The sequence below is a fragment of the Polypterus senegalus genome, chromosome 4, assembly GCF_016835505.1.
Source record: "Polypterus senegalus isolate Bchr_013 chromosome 4, ASM1683550v1, whole genome shotgun sequence".
Lineage (NCBI taxonomy): Eukaryota > Metazoa > Chordata > Cladistia > Polypteriformes > Polypteridae > Polypterus > Polypterus senegalus.
Genome location: NC_053157.1, coordinates 221,199,938 through 221,212,138, shown reverse-complemented (window position 1 = coordinate 221,212,138; position 12,201 = coordinate 221,199,938).

The window sequence follows — 12,201 nt, the reverse complement described above, 5'->3', positions numbered from 1 at the left end:
ACTATGTATACAGACACCAAAATATTTAATGTATGGTAAGCTACCTAAGTAGTACACTAACAGATTAAGAAAGCCTGAACTGAGCCTTTGTTATACTGTGTGCAGCAAGCATCCTTTTAAAATCTGGAGATATTTGCATTTCACAAATCTGTTACCATCTATTCATGGTTATTCACTGTATGGACCTGGTGACAGATCTAAAAAAATAAAAGGGTCTTTCTGGAACATTCATGTGAATGGGGGATTCTGGGAGCCAAAAGTGGATCCCCAATGGCACCATCATTTTTAAGAATGTAAGGTGCTTGGCTAAATCGCTTTGATTTCTTGTTGAGATCAGGAAAGGCAAGAAGAAACAAAAATTAAGCATCATCATCATCATCATCCTCATCACCATGTACTTACCAAAAATAACTTTAAATGATTGCATGTTGTTTTAGTCATTTAACATTATGGGGATTCAATTTGTTTATGAAGGCAATTTGCCTGCAGTGTCTGCGTACAGACCAGGGACCCGAGATTTAATAATAATAATAATAATAATAATATATTTTTTTTTATAATAATTGTTAATACACGGTGGCGCAGTGGTAGCGCTGCAGCCTCGCAGTTAGGAGACCCGGATTCGCTTCCCGAGTTCTCCCTGCTTGGAGTTTGCATGTTCTTCTCGTATGTGCGTGGGTTCCTCCCACAGTCCAAAGACATGCAGGTTGGGTGCATTGGCGATTCTAAATTGTCCCTGGTGTGTGGATCTGTGTGTGTGTGCCTTGCTGTGGGCTGGCGCCCGGCCCGGGGTTTGTTTCCTGCCTTGCGCCCTGTGTTGGCTGGGATTGGCTCCGGCAGACCCCCGTGACCCTGTAGTTAGGATATAATGGATGGTTTGATTTTTTTTTTCTGCCAGACGCCCCTGCCGCCCGTCATCATGACATTAATGGATTAAGCGAGTCTGAACGATTGAGCTTTGATCCATTTATATTTTCTCCCTGTGTTTGTCTATCTTGTTTGACTTCCTCTTAATGGCTTATTTGATTCAAATGGATTCTCATTCACCTCGTGAGCTTTTCATGTGTTACTTCATTAATGCCTGCATTCCACCCGATAACCAACCCCCAACCCCGACCCAAATGCTGGCATACCTGCCTTTGAAAGCGGATCGAAGTCCGCCTGGGTAGGCTCGGGTGCTAATGGACAGCTTGTTACCTGAAAGTCTTCACGAGAACAGCGACATCAGCAAGTGCCTTCTGCTTTACCTGATCGCCGCGATTTAAATGTACCCAGTGCGCTTATGATTATTATTTTGAACATGGCTATTTATCATTACCTAGTTTCCCTTGATTTACGTGAACACCTCTTTTAACTTAACATGCCGCCTTCTCCGATTTGGAATGAAGGTCTCCGCTTGCCTCTGCTTTAATGGCTCAGCTATTAACGTGTCGGGGAGCCGATGAGTCAGCAGCGCGCAGTGATGGAGCGGCCAGAGGAGAGCCGCGTGAAGGAGAAGCGGAGCGGAGCGGCGTGATCCGGTCCGGCCTCGTCCTGCCGATCCCCTTGTGCCCCGCTGCGTGTCTGTCTGTCAGTGTGCTCAACCTCCGCTTGCAGCCTTCTTCGCCTCGCCATTTTGTGACTTTATTTATTTTTCCTCTTTTTCAGCTTTTCTGGCTTCCTACTGTGACATCGCACTGTCTAAAACCCTCGGACAGGTAAGCTGATGCCCTCCGTGATGTTAGCCTCACACTAAGTCACTTTAGAGTTGCTAATTAAAAACATCACTGCAAGTGAGCTGCTCACAAAAAATTAAAGGAACACTTTGAAAACACATCAGATCTCAACGGGAAAAAAAATCCTTCTGGGTATCTCTACTGATATGGACTGATAAAGTAATGTGTTAGGAGCGAAAGGATGCCACATCGTTTGATGGAAATGAAAATTGTCAACCTACAGAGGGCTAAATTCAAAGATACCCCAAAAAACAAAGGGAAAAAAATGATAGGGCAGGGAGGCTCGTCCATTTTGAGGAAATTTCATTGCAGCAACTCCAAATCGTACTCAGTAGTTTGTATAGCCCCCATGTGCTTGTATGCATTCCCTTGGCAACATTGTTGGTGACATCACTGAGCTCCTACACAGTCTGAGGTGTGGGGTGGACAGAAACATAATGTCCCAGCGATGTTCTATTGGATTGAGGTCAGGTGAGCAAGCATGGGGGCCATTCAATGGTATCAAGTCCTTCCTCCTCCAAGAACTGCCTGCATACTCTCACCACATGAGGCCGGGCATTGTCGTGCACCAGGAGGAACCCAGGAGCCACTGCACCAGCATGGGTCCAAGGATTTGTATTTTGGATCCTGATACCTAATGGCAGTCAAAGTATCGTTGTCTAACCTGTAGAGGTCTGTGCAATCCCCCCCATGGATATTCCTCCCCAGACCATCACTGACCCACCGCCAAACAGGTCATGCTGAACGATGTTACAGGCAGCATAACATTCTCCACGGCTTCTCCAGTCCCTTTCATGTCTGTCACATGTACTCAGGGTGAACATGATCTCATCTGTGAAAAGCACAAGGGTGCCAGTGGCGGACCTGCCAATTCTCATTTCCTATGGCAAATGCCAATCGAGCTCCATGGTGCTGGGTAGTGAGCACAGGGCCCACTAGAGGAAGTCGGGCCCTCAGGCCACCCTCATGATGTCTGTTTCTGATTGTTTGGTCAGAGACATTCACACCAGTGGCCTGCTGGAGGTCATTTTGTAGGGCTCTGGCAGTGCTCATCCTGTTCCTCCTGGCCCTAAGGAGTAAATACCGGTCCTGCTGATGGGTTATGGACCTTCTATGGCCCTCTCCAGCTCTCCTAGAGTAACTGCCTATCTCCTGGAATCTCCTCCATGCCCTTGAGACTGTGCTGGGAGACACAGAAACCTTCTGGCAATGCATGTATTGATGTGCCATCCTGGAGAAGCTGGACTACCTGTGCAACCTCTGTAGGGTCCAGGTATCCACCAGTAGTGACATCGACCATAACCAAATGCAAAATGAGTGAAAAAACAGATGAGGAGGGAAAAATGTCAGTGGCCTCCACCTGTGAAACCATTCATCTGAAACTGATTAACAACCCTCTCAGCTACTTAACTGACCAGATCAATAGCCTAGAAGTTTCATTGACTTGATGCTATACTCTCATTAAAAAGTATTCCTTTAATTTTTTTGAGCATTATATTTATTTTCAGTGGAACCTTCACCCAGGTATTGGGAGAAGGTGCAGACTCCACAAGGACAAAGTGGAATTGGAACCTCGTGCTAAGCTTTGTGCCACCGATTCACCCAAACTTGAACAGTCCCACAAGATAGTAATGTGGTTCGAAGGCAAGTTTAGGGGTGCAGTGGAGTGTTCTTAATATAGGACTACAAGTATCCCACCTCCAGGAAATCTGTTCATCCTTGGCTGCCCTACAGTGTGTGTTGCGCCAAGGAGCTAGCCATCAAGTACAATGCACTGTGACAGAATTTAAATATGAACACCTTGAAGTAAACAGTCCACCATGGGCAGAAGGAAGGTGAAAAAGGGGGAGTCATAAAGTGATCAGCACTTACAGCCAAAGCTGATCATTTTATTTCCATCACTGCTTTTGACACGAGACATATCAGCCCTTCTGTGAAGCCATTTATGCCAGAAGGAACGACTGGCACTGCTGGTAGTGGAGTGTCAGCCACTGAACATCTGTTCTTGCATGTCTCCCGATGCTGCTGACACTAATAGGCCGGGGACACAAAGCTCATAGTGGTCTGGGCTCCTCTCGGGGATGAAGACCATCCATCAAAGTCGGCCGTAAAATCAACAAGAAGCTGCAGTGAGCCGAGTTCATCAGCCCCCGATGGCGCTGGCAGCCTCTTTCATTTCCCCAAGGAGGCTAAAAAGATAAGTGACAAGAAAAGATGAGGAGACAGGATTTTGTGAGGGTTGGTGTAGGGGTCAACGTTAAACACAGAGAAGCACAGGTACAACTGTAATGAAAGGACTGTTCAGAGAGGGCCGAGTGTGAAGATCTTGATGGATCGGCCAGGGTTAATCAAACTGGGTAGCAATGGGGAGAAGGAATGGAGTTTAGTTATAAGGAGAGCGACACTCCCCGATGCCCTGTTAACATACTCTGTGACAGGCATTCGCTCTGAAGGGGAGGGCAAACAAACTGGGGATGAAGAAAAGGTGAGGCAGAAGAAGTGGGACCTTCTTGGTGGACCTACTTATAGATCTTCAGCTGGCATACAGTATATCAAGTGGATCAAGAACGCCATTAAAGAAGTGACGTGTGTAGGCACAACTCCTGGATTAGAACCCCTGCCTGGTCACTCAGGGTGTTCCTCCATTCATGTGGTTTCCCTCCCACAGTTTAATGTTTTGCAGATGTGATTGGTGTGTGACATTAAAGTCCTTGGTTATGAATGGGAGTGCATCCTACAAAGGATTGGCACCCACTTCAAGGTGCTTCTCTGTTTGAACCCAATGCTGCCACAGCAGGCTTTGGTTTCCGCAACTCTGTGTTTAAGTAGAGATTCTAAAAATCAATAACGTGGACCCTATGTGTGCTAGAGGAGATGGGCGGTGGACATACAGTACAAGGTGATGTGGACCGGGAGTCAGATCATTATATACATGTATATATACACTCACTGGCCACTTTATTAGGTACACCCTGCTAGTACAGTGTTGGGCCCCTTTATGCCCCCAGAACTGCGGTAATTCTTCATAGCATAGCTTAAATATTATGTTGGAAATATTAATTGATTTAATCCATTTTGTCATGATAATATCATGCAGTTGCTGCAGATTTGTCAGCTGCACATCTATGATGTGAATCTCCCGTTCCACCACATCCCAAAGGTGTTCTACTGGATTGAGATCTTTTGACTACAGAGGCCATTTGAGTCCAGTGAACTCATTGTCATGTTCAAGAAACAGTTTGAGATGATGTGAGCTTTGTGACATGGCACATCATCCTTCTGGAAGTAGCCATCAGAAGACGGGACCACTGTAGTCATAAAAGGATGGACGCGGTCAGCAACAAGACTCCAGTACGGTGTGGCATTTAAACAATGCTCAGTTTGTACTAAGGGGCTCAAAGTGCGGCAAAAAAAAAAAAAATATCCGCCACACCAATACACCATCACCACCAGCCTGACCTGTTGATACAATGCATGAAGGAGCCATTCATTCATGTTGTTGACGCCACATTGTGACCCTACCATCTCCATGTCACAGCAGAAATCGAGACTCATCTGACCAGGCAGCATTTTTCTAATCTTCTGTTGTCCAGTTTTTGGTGAGCCTGTGTGAATTGTATCCTCAGTTGCTTGTTCTTAATTGGCAGGATTGGCACCCGGTGTGGTCTGCTGCTGCTGTTGCCCAACTGCTTCAAGGTTCGACATGTTGTGCATTCAGAGATGCTCTTTTGAAGACCTCGATTGTAACAAGCGGTTATTTGAGTTACTGCTTCCTTCCCGTCAGCTCAAACCAGTCAGGCCATTCTCCTCTGATCTCTGGCATTTTCGCTCAGAGAAGTGCCATTCACTGGATATTTTCCCTTTTTCTGAACATTCCCTGTCAACCCTAGAGATGGTTGTGCATGAAAATCCCAGTAGATCACCAGTTTCTGAATTACTCAGACCAGCCTGTTTGGCACCAACAGCCATGCCATGTTCAGAGTGACTTAAATGAGCTTTCTTTCCCATTCTTATGCTCAGTTTGAACTTCAGCAGATCATCTTGACAATTTCTACAGGCCAAAATGCATGGAGTTGCTGCCATGTGATGGGCTGATTAGATGTGCAAGTTAACAAGCAGATGGACTGGTGTACCTAATAAAATGGCCAGTGCGTCTAAAAAAGAAACCTTAGTAAAACATATTTACTACCAAAAATAAAAAAAAATAGATGTTAAGATTAGAGATGCAATATGAACCTCATGTCCTTCATCACAAACCTAATTAAGATTAGCTTCTATGTAGTCCATGATAAAATAACCTTTACCTATTTTTTCTTGTTTGTACGAAAAAAAAAAAAGCGAAATTTGTATATATTTTTATTATTTGTATTTTTTATTTCACTAAGTTAAGGGTTCAAATAGAATTTATTTATTTATTTTTTGCAAAATGAAGTTAACGGGACATGTTTCTTGAGAAAGCCGTTTCATTTTGGCCAGTTTTGAAATCAAATGTGAACTTTCTTACCACCCAGGTGAACGTAATGACAGGTTTCAGTGGTGCTAATGCAACTCCAAAGGTTTCTCTAATAACCAGTTATTAAACATTATTAATTATGGATAAGCTAAATGAGTTGACCATTAGGACAGTGAAGGGAAAGGCTGCTGAAAATAGGGCTTTGCGGTTGTATGTGAATAATAAATTAAAGCAGTAATAGCTATTAACAACACTAGTATTGTCTTAGCTGTATTTTTAAATCAACTTAATGGTATCTTGAAAAAAAAACAAGTTTCAATTTCTATCAAAAACATGTACATTTCTGGGTGATTCCAAACTTTTGTAGTATGCATTGCCTATGAAAGTGCAGCACTTGTTCAGGTTTTATTGTTTTGCAGCACTGAATCACTGTGGATTTACTTAAACAGGTCTGTCACTGAGGTCTGGTTGGGGAGCATGCACCGTTACAGGCTGTAGTTGCACCCACCATACATTGAAATCCCTCAGGCAGACACACCATTAAGGGTTAGGGTTCATTAAGGGTTAGGGTTCAGTCCCCACCCTCCTCGAAATGATCATCTTATCTGCCACAGCCAGGTGTGTTACGTGAACATCCCCTTGGCCTGGTCCAGCTGCTTAGGTCCTCAACAATAAAGATCCTGTGAGCCAGGTCACCCTTGGGGAAATTGCGCCACATGACCGTAGTGCCGTAACCGACTCTCCCTCACAATGCGGGTAATGTGCCTAATTCAGGACTTTGTGAGCAACACAAAGTCAAACCAGCGGTACCCAAGGATTCTTCGAAGAGACACAATACCGAAGGAGTCCAGTCAGCAGATAGCATCCATGTCTCATAACCATATAGCAAAACAGGAAGCACCGGGACTCTAAAGACTTGGATCTTCGCCCTTATGCATCGATATCAGGAGCGCCATACATCCATTTCCAGCAACCTCATGACCTCCCCATGCTCTCCCAATCCATCTACTGACTTCATAGGAAGAGTCACCAGAGACATGAATGTCCTGCCAAGGTAAGTAAACCTCTCAACAAGGTCGACACTCTCTCCACAGACAGACACACTGCTGATGGCTGTGCCCAAGAGGTCATTAAAGACCACAAACTTGGTTTTTATCAGGACACTCACAAGCCCAGACCCTCAGACTCCTCACTCAAGTGTCTCGAGAGCCCTGATCAGAGCTTCCATCGACTCCATGAAGATCACAGCATTGTTTGCAAAGTCAAGATCAGTGAATCTTTCTTCACCAAAAGATGCCCCACAGCCGGCGGACCCCACGACTTTGCCCAAAACCCAGTCCATGCAAGCATTGAACAGAGTAGGAGCAAAAAAAAAACCGCAGAGGTTCTGACTCCACTCAGTACAGCACTCACAGTATCAGTATACAGACCGGCCATGATATTTATCAACCTTGAGGGGGGAATCCCGGGCTGACACTGATCAACAGAAAAAAAAAAAATGACTCTTGTATGTCAAAGTGAAACTAAATCACTACAATTTGGTTATCATGGTTATTAAACACAAAATAGTCACTTGCCTTACTTTAAAATTCCTGTACCACCACTGATGTAGCCTGCTGGTTCTAGAAGTCATGGAGATCAGCCGCGTCCACTCGAGGTTGATTGTAGTATAAATCCTGACTGTATCTTGAAGAGGCCGCTACTGGTCCAACAGATTCCTGCCAAAAACTACAGCATTAAAACAAAGGAACACGCACAATGCCTCTGTGACAGGGTTATTGACAAGTGTTAGTTGGGATGGAAACAAGAAAATTTCCAAGTCATTTAACATCTTTCACAGTATTCATATTGTGAACGATTGGGGGGCGCCCTCGCTCCCTTGAACCCCTGTCCACGACTCCAGACACCAGGTAAAAGTCCTCAAGTTGACTTTATTTTGTCGCCACAGTGCACAAAGCACACTCTCCACCACAATACTCATATAAATTCCAATAAATCAATATACACAATCCTCCAGCTCCCAGACGCGTTGCCACCCTTCCACCCAGCTCAGCTCATTGTCTGTGAGTTCCCACAGTCCTTTTATAATCACTGACCCGGAGGTGTTTCTGCCCAACAGTCCACAAGTCCTTATTCCTTCCGGGTCAGGGTAAATAGTCCTTTTCTTCAACCCGGAAGTCCGTCGCTCTTCCTATGACGAACCTCCGGGTCACAGGGCACGAAGAAGCCCTCGGTCCTCCATGCAGCTCCCTCCTGTGGCCCCCACGGCATCCAGCAGGGCTTTGCATAAAAACTCCATTGTCCATGATGCCCTGCTGGTCTTCTGGGGACCTCCACGCTGCAAGGAGGGCTCCACCTGGCAGCTTGGGGGTATTGGCCGGGATAAATGGCCGGCCATCCTTCACAGTAAAGTGACGAATTATTATTCGGAGCGGCCTGCCCCGAGAGGGAAGTCTTCTTCCAAGAGGACGTCCTGGTTGAGCCTTGATTAATTCGACCATCTTGGTCCCTGGAGAACCTAGGGGGAATATTATTCCAAATCGACATCTTGTCCCCCTCTCTCCAAGGACAGTTCCGCCAAATATGGCCCAACCTTCGGCACCCGTAACACTGCCTCTGTCCTCCTGGTATTCTCCCCCTACGAGACTGAAAACAATAAGGAAATGTTAGGTCCGCCCCTTTTGCTGGGAGAGAAACCCCTGCCGCCTCTAATGGTGCTTTCTCTATTTCTGTTTCTTTTTCTTTCTTGTCAGGAGTCCTCGGTTTAATCTTAGAGCCCTCCTGTTTAATCTGGGGCTTAGTCTCTCTATTACAAGACGAGAGTCCCTTTACTGTCTGCACCCGTCTTGATTTACAAATTACCGGTGGCGGCATCTTAAGGGCCGTCTCGCTCCGGGAATCAGCACTGTCTAGCTGCCCCGGATCGATTAGCCCTTCCGCTGACCACTCGGTTAACGTACCGGCCTCTCTTGTAGGGTACGCCGTGTATTGGCACCCGCTACTTATTAAACGCGGGCCCGGATCACACCGCGTCCCTCTATTATGTACGATACGGGTCTCGCTTACCTGTATCGCCGCATCATTCATTACGGAAGGCTCCCCACCAAATCGCCGCACGTGGGCCCTCACCTTCTCCAACGGCTCTCTGGCTGCAGCTCCCAAATCCCCAACAATCTTTTCAATGGTCGTCAGGACCTGTAAGACACTCGCTACTGGCTCGATTAGTTTTTCGAGCTCCCGCAAGTTTATATAATTATTTATTTCGACCGGCATAAGACTTACTTCCTTGTCCGTCTTCTCTGCCGTCCGGGAGCCAATGAGCACGCCCGCTTCAGGCACGTGCTCTGACGGGTCTCGCGGAGGCTTCTGGGACTTGGAGTTCTCAGAGGGTCGAGTTGCCTTCTTCGGCGAACTGCGGTCTGTCTTTAATATTTTTGCGACATCCCGATCAGCTACTTCCCGACCCTCCTTACCTTCTTGTGGGTTGAGCGATGCCTCGCTGCCTCCCCTTCCCCTCGGAAAGACCAAGTCCGTTCCTTCGGGCTCGAAGGTGCAAACAGCAGGACGCAGAGCTCCTCCTTCCCAGAATGCACCGGGTTTGCTACCGTGTCCCTCGTAGGCTGCCATCATGCGGAAGTGGACTTCTAGGCGCTCTGGCTTCGACAGGAGAAGGCCGTCGTCGTCGGGGCAGTCTCCTTTTTCCCTCGGAGCCTCCAGGTGGTCATCTCCAAGGTACATGCACGGGACAAGGTGAGAAACAATAAAAGGATTTTTAGTGTCGTTCCCGGCACGCACCTTAGAGGATCGTTGCTTCCTGGAGGTTTCTCCGGACTTGTAAGGCCTCTCCTTAACTCCTCCCGGCGTCAGCCATTGCACCTACGGCACTCCCGCTGGCGTTGTCGCTTTGCTTGCCCTTCTTCTTTCCCATTTTGGACTTGGAATTTTCGGGTTCTGGCGATGCTGTGGTAATTCCTGATTCCGTAGTCTTCTCGGGGTTCGTTACCCACAGAAATATTTTATTCAGGTCCTCTGCAAACGACGCTAGAGTATCCTGCCGGCTACGCCACTGTGAACGATAGGGGGCCTCTCGCTCCCTTGAACCCCTGTCCACGACTCCAGACACCAGGTAAAAGTCCTCAAGTTGACTTTATTTTGTCGCCACAGTGCACAAAGCACACTCTCCACCACAATACTCATATAAATTCCAATAAATCAATATAAACAATCCTCCAGCTCCCAGACGCGTTGCCACCCTTCCACCCAGCTCAGCTCATTGTCTGTGAGTTCCCATAGTCCTTTTATAATCCCTGACCCGGAGGTGTTTCTGCCCAACAGTCCACAAGTCCTTATTCCTTCCGGGTCAGGGTAAATAGTCCTTTTCTTCAACCCGGAAGTCCGTTGCTCTTCCTATGACGAACCTCCGGGTCACAGGGCACGAAGAAGCCCTCGGTCCTCCCTGCAGCTCCCTCCTGTGGCCCCCACGGCATCCAGCAGGGCTTTGCATAAAAACTCCATTGTCCATGATGCCCTGCTGGTCTTCTGGGGACCTCCACGCTGCAAGGAGGGCTCCACCTGGCGGCTTGGGGGTATTGGCCGGGATAAATGGCCGGCCATCCTTCACAATATACAAAACCTTTTACAGAACAGTTAGACTCATGAACTCCGAGTCACAATGCCCTCCAAAATGGCAGGCAGTCAAGTTTTCAAAACCTTGCAACACTATTTCATGGCTCACATTTTTAGCCACTATAGTGTTGATATGAGGCGATCTGTTCTGTCCAATGCATTAACTTCAATAAATATTATGAAGGGCAGATTCCCCTCTTTAATTCTGACTGTGACTTTCTCATGATAAAATTAACCAATCATTAAAAAATTGAAAGTACAGGGTGACACAGAAAAACGGGAACTTTTGAAATGCGTAGTGGCAGCCATGTGGAACAGGGACCTTGAGCTGTAAAAAATCTCGCCATTTATTATTGCAAGGCAATCAATGGCAGCTGTGCGAGAATTGTTCGGTAACCGTGTCATCTCAAGATTCGGTGACATTCCCTGGCCCTCAAGATCACCGGATTTGTCCGTTTGTGATTTTTTTCTCGTGGGGCTACCTTAAGAGTCGGGTCTACATGACTCGGCCAAGGACACTGAATGAATTGAAACAAAGAATTCAAGACAAAATTTGTGGTATCCCAGCTGAGATGTTGATCAATCAATGGGGAACCTCAACAGCAGATTGGAAGAATGCATACGTACAGGAGGACACCATCTACAGGACGTAATTTTCAGACATTGATAATTTAGATTACTGCCTCTTAAAAGGCAAGTTGTAGAGGTTCAATTGCTGTCAATAAAATTTTTTTTGTTGGATTTCTATTTTTATTGGGTTTTTCAGTGTCACTGTGTCATGTGTTAACCTGGCAGAGTGAGGTCTGTTTATGGAGTCTCACAGCTGTCATGGCTGACAAAGGCACATCTTCCAAATGCGGACTCGAATGGGCTGAACACTTGAGCAGTCAATAATTTTATGTTTACGAACTGCAATAAATTTTGATTCATTTGTGGAGATTTATTTTAACTTGAACATAGAAGAGTCTTTTGCAGATGATCAGTGTCAAAAAAGTGAAATGAAATTAGGGTTAGAAGTGTGTCAATGGATGTCCTTTACATCAACAGCAATACGTCTGTATAACGCTTCATTGGGACTGCCAAGTCAGAAGTTTTCTTTCTTTTTAATACATTTCTTGCCTTTTAGTCATTCTGGGGTGTATTCAGAGCATAGTGTGTGTGTATATACATTTTCTTATAGCCAAACTTCCTCCTGAGTATAAATAAAGTTCTATCTATGCTCACATTTTATATACTGTATATAAACACACACACACACATAGAAGAATGCAATTGCATTCGCGTGCTGACACTTACTAATGTTTCAAATCAAAGCTGGAATGCAGTAAAGTTACTTTGATAGAAACCTTTTTTTTAGGTAACACCCAACCCATTAATGCATTTCTTTTAACTTCTCAGATAGGTCTG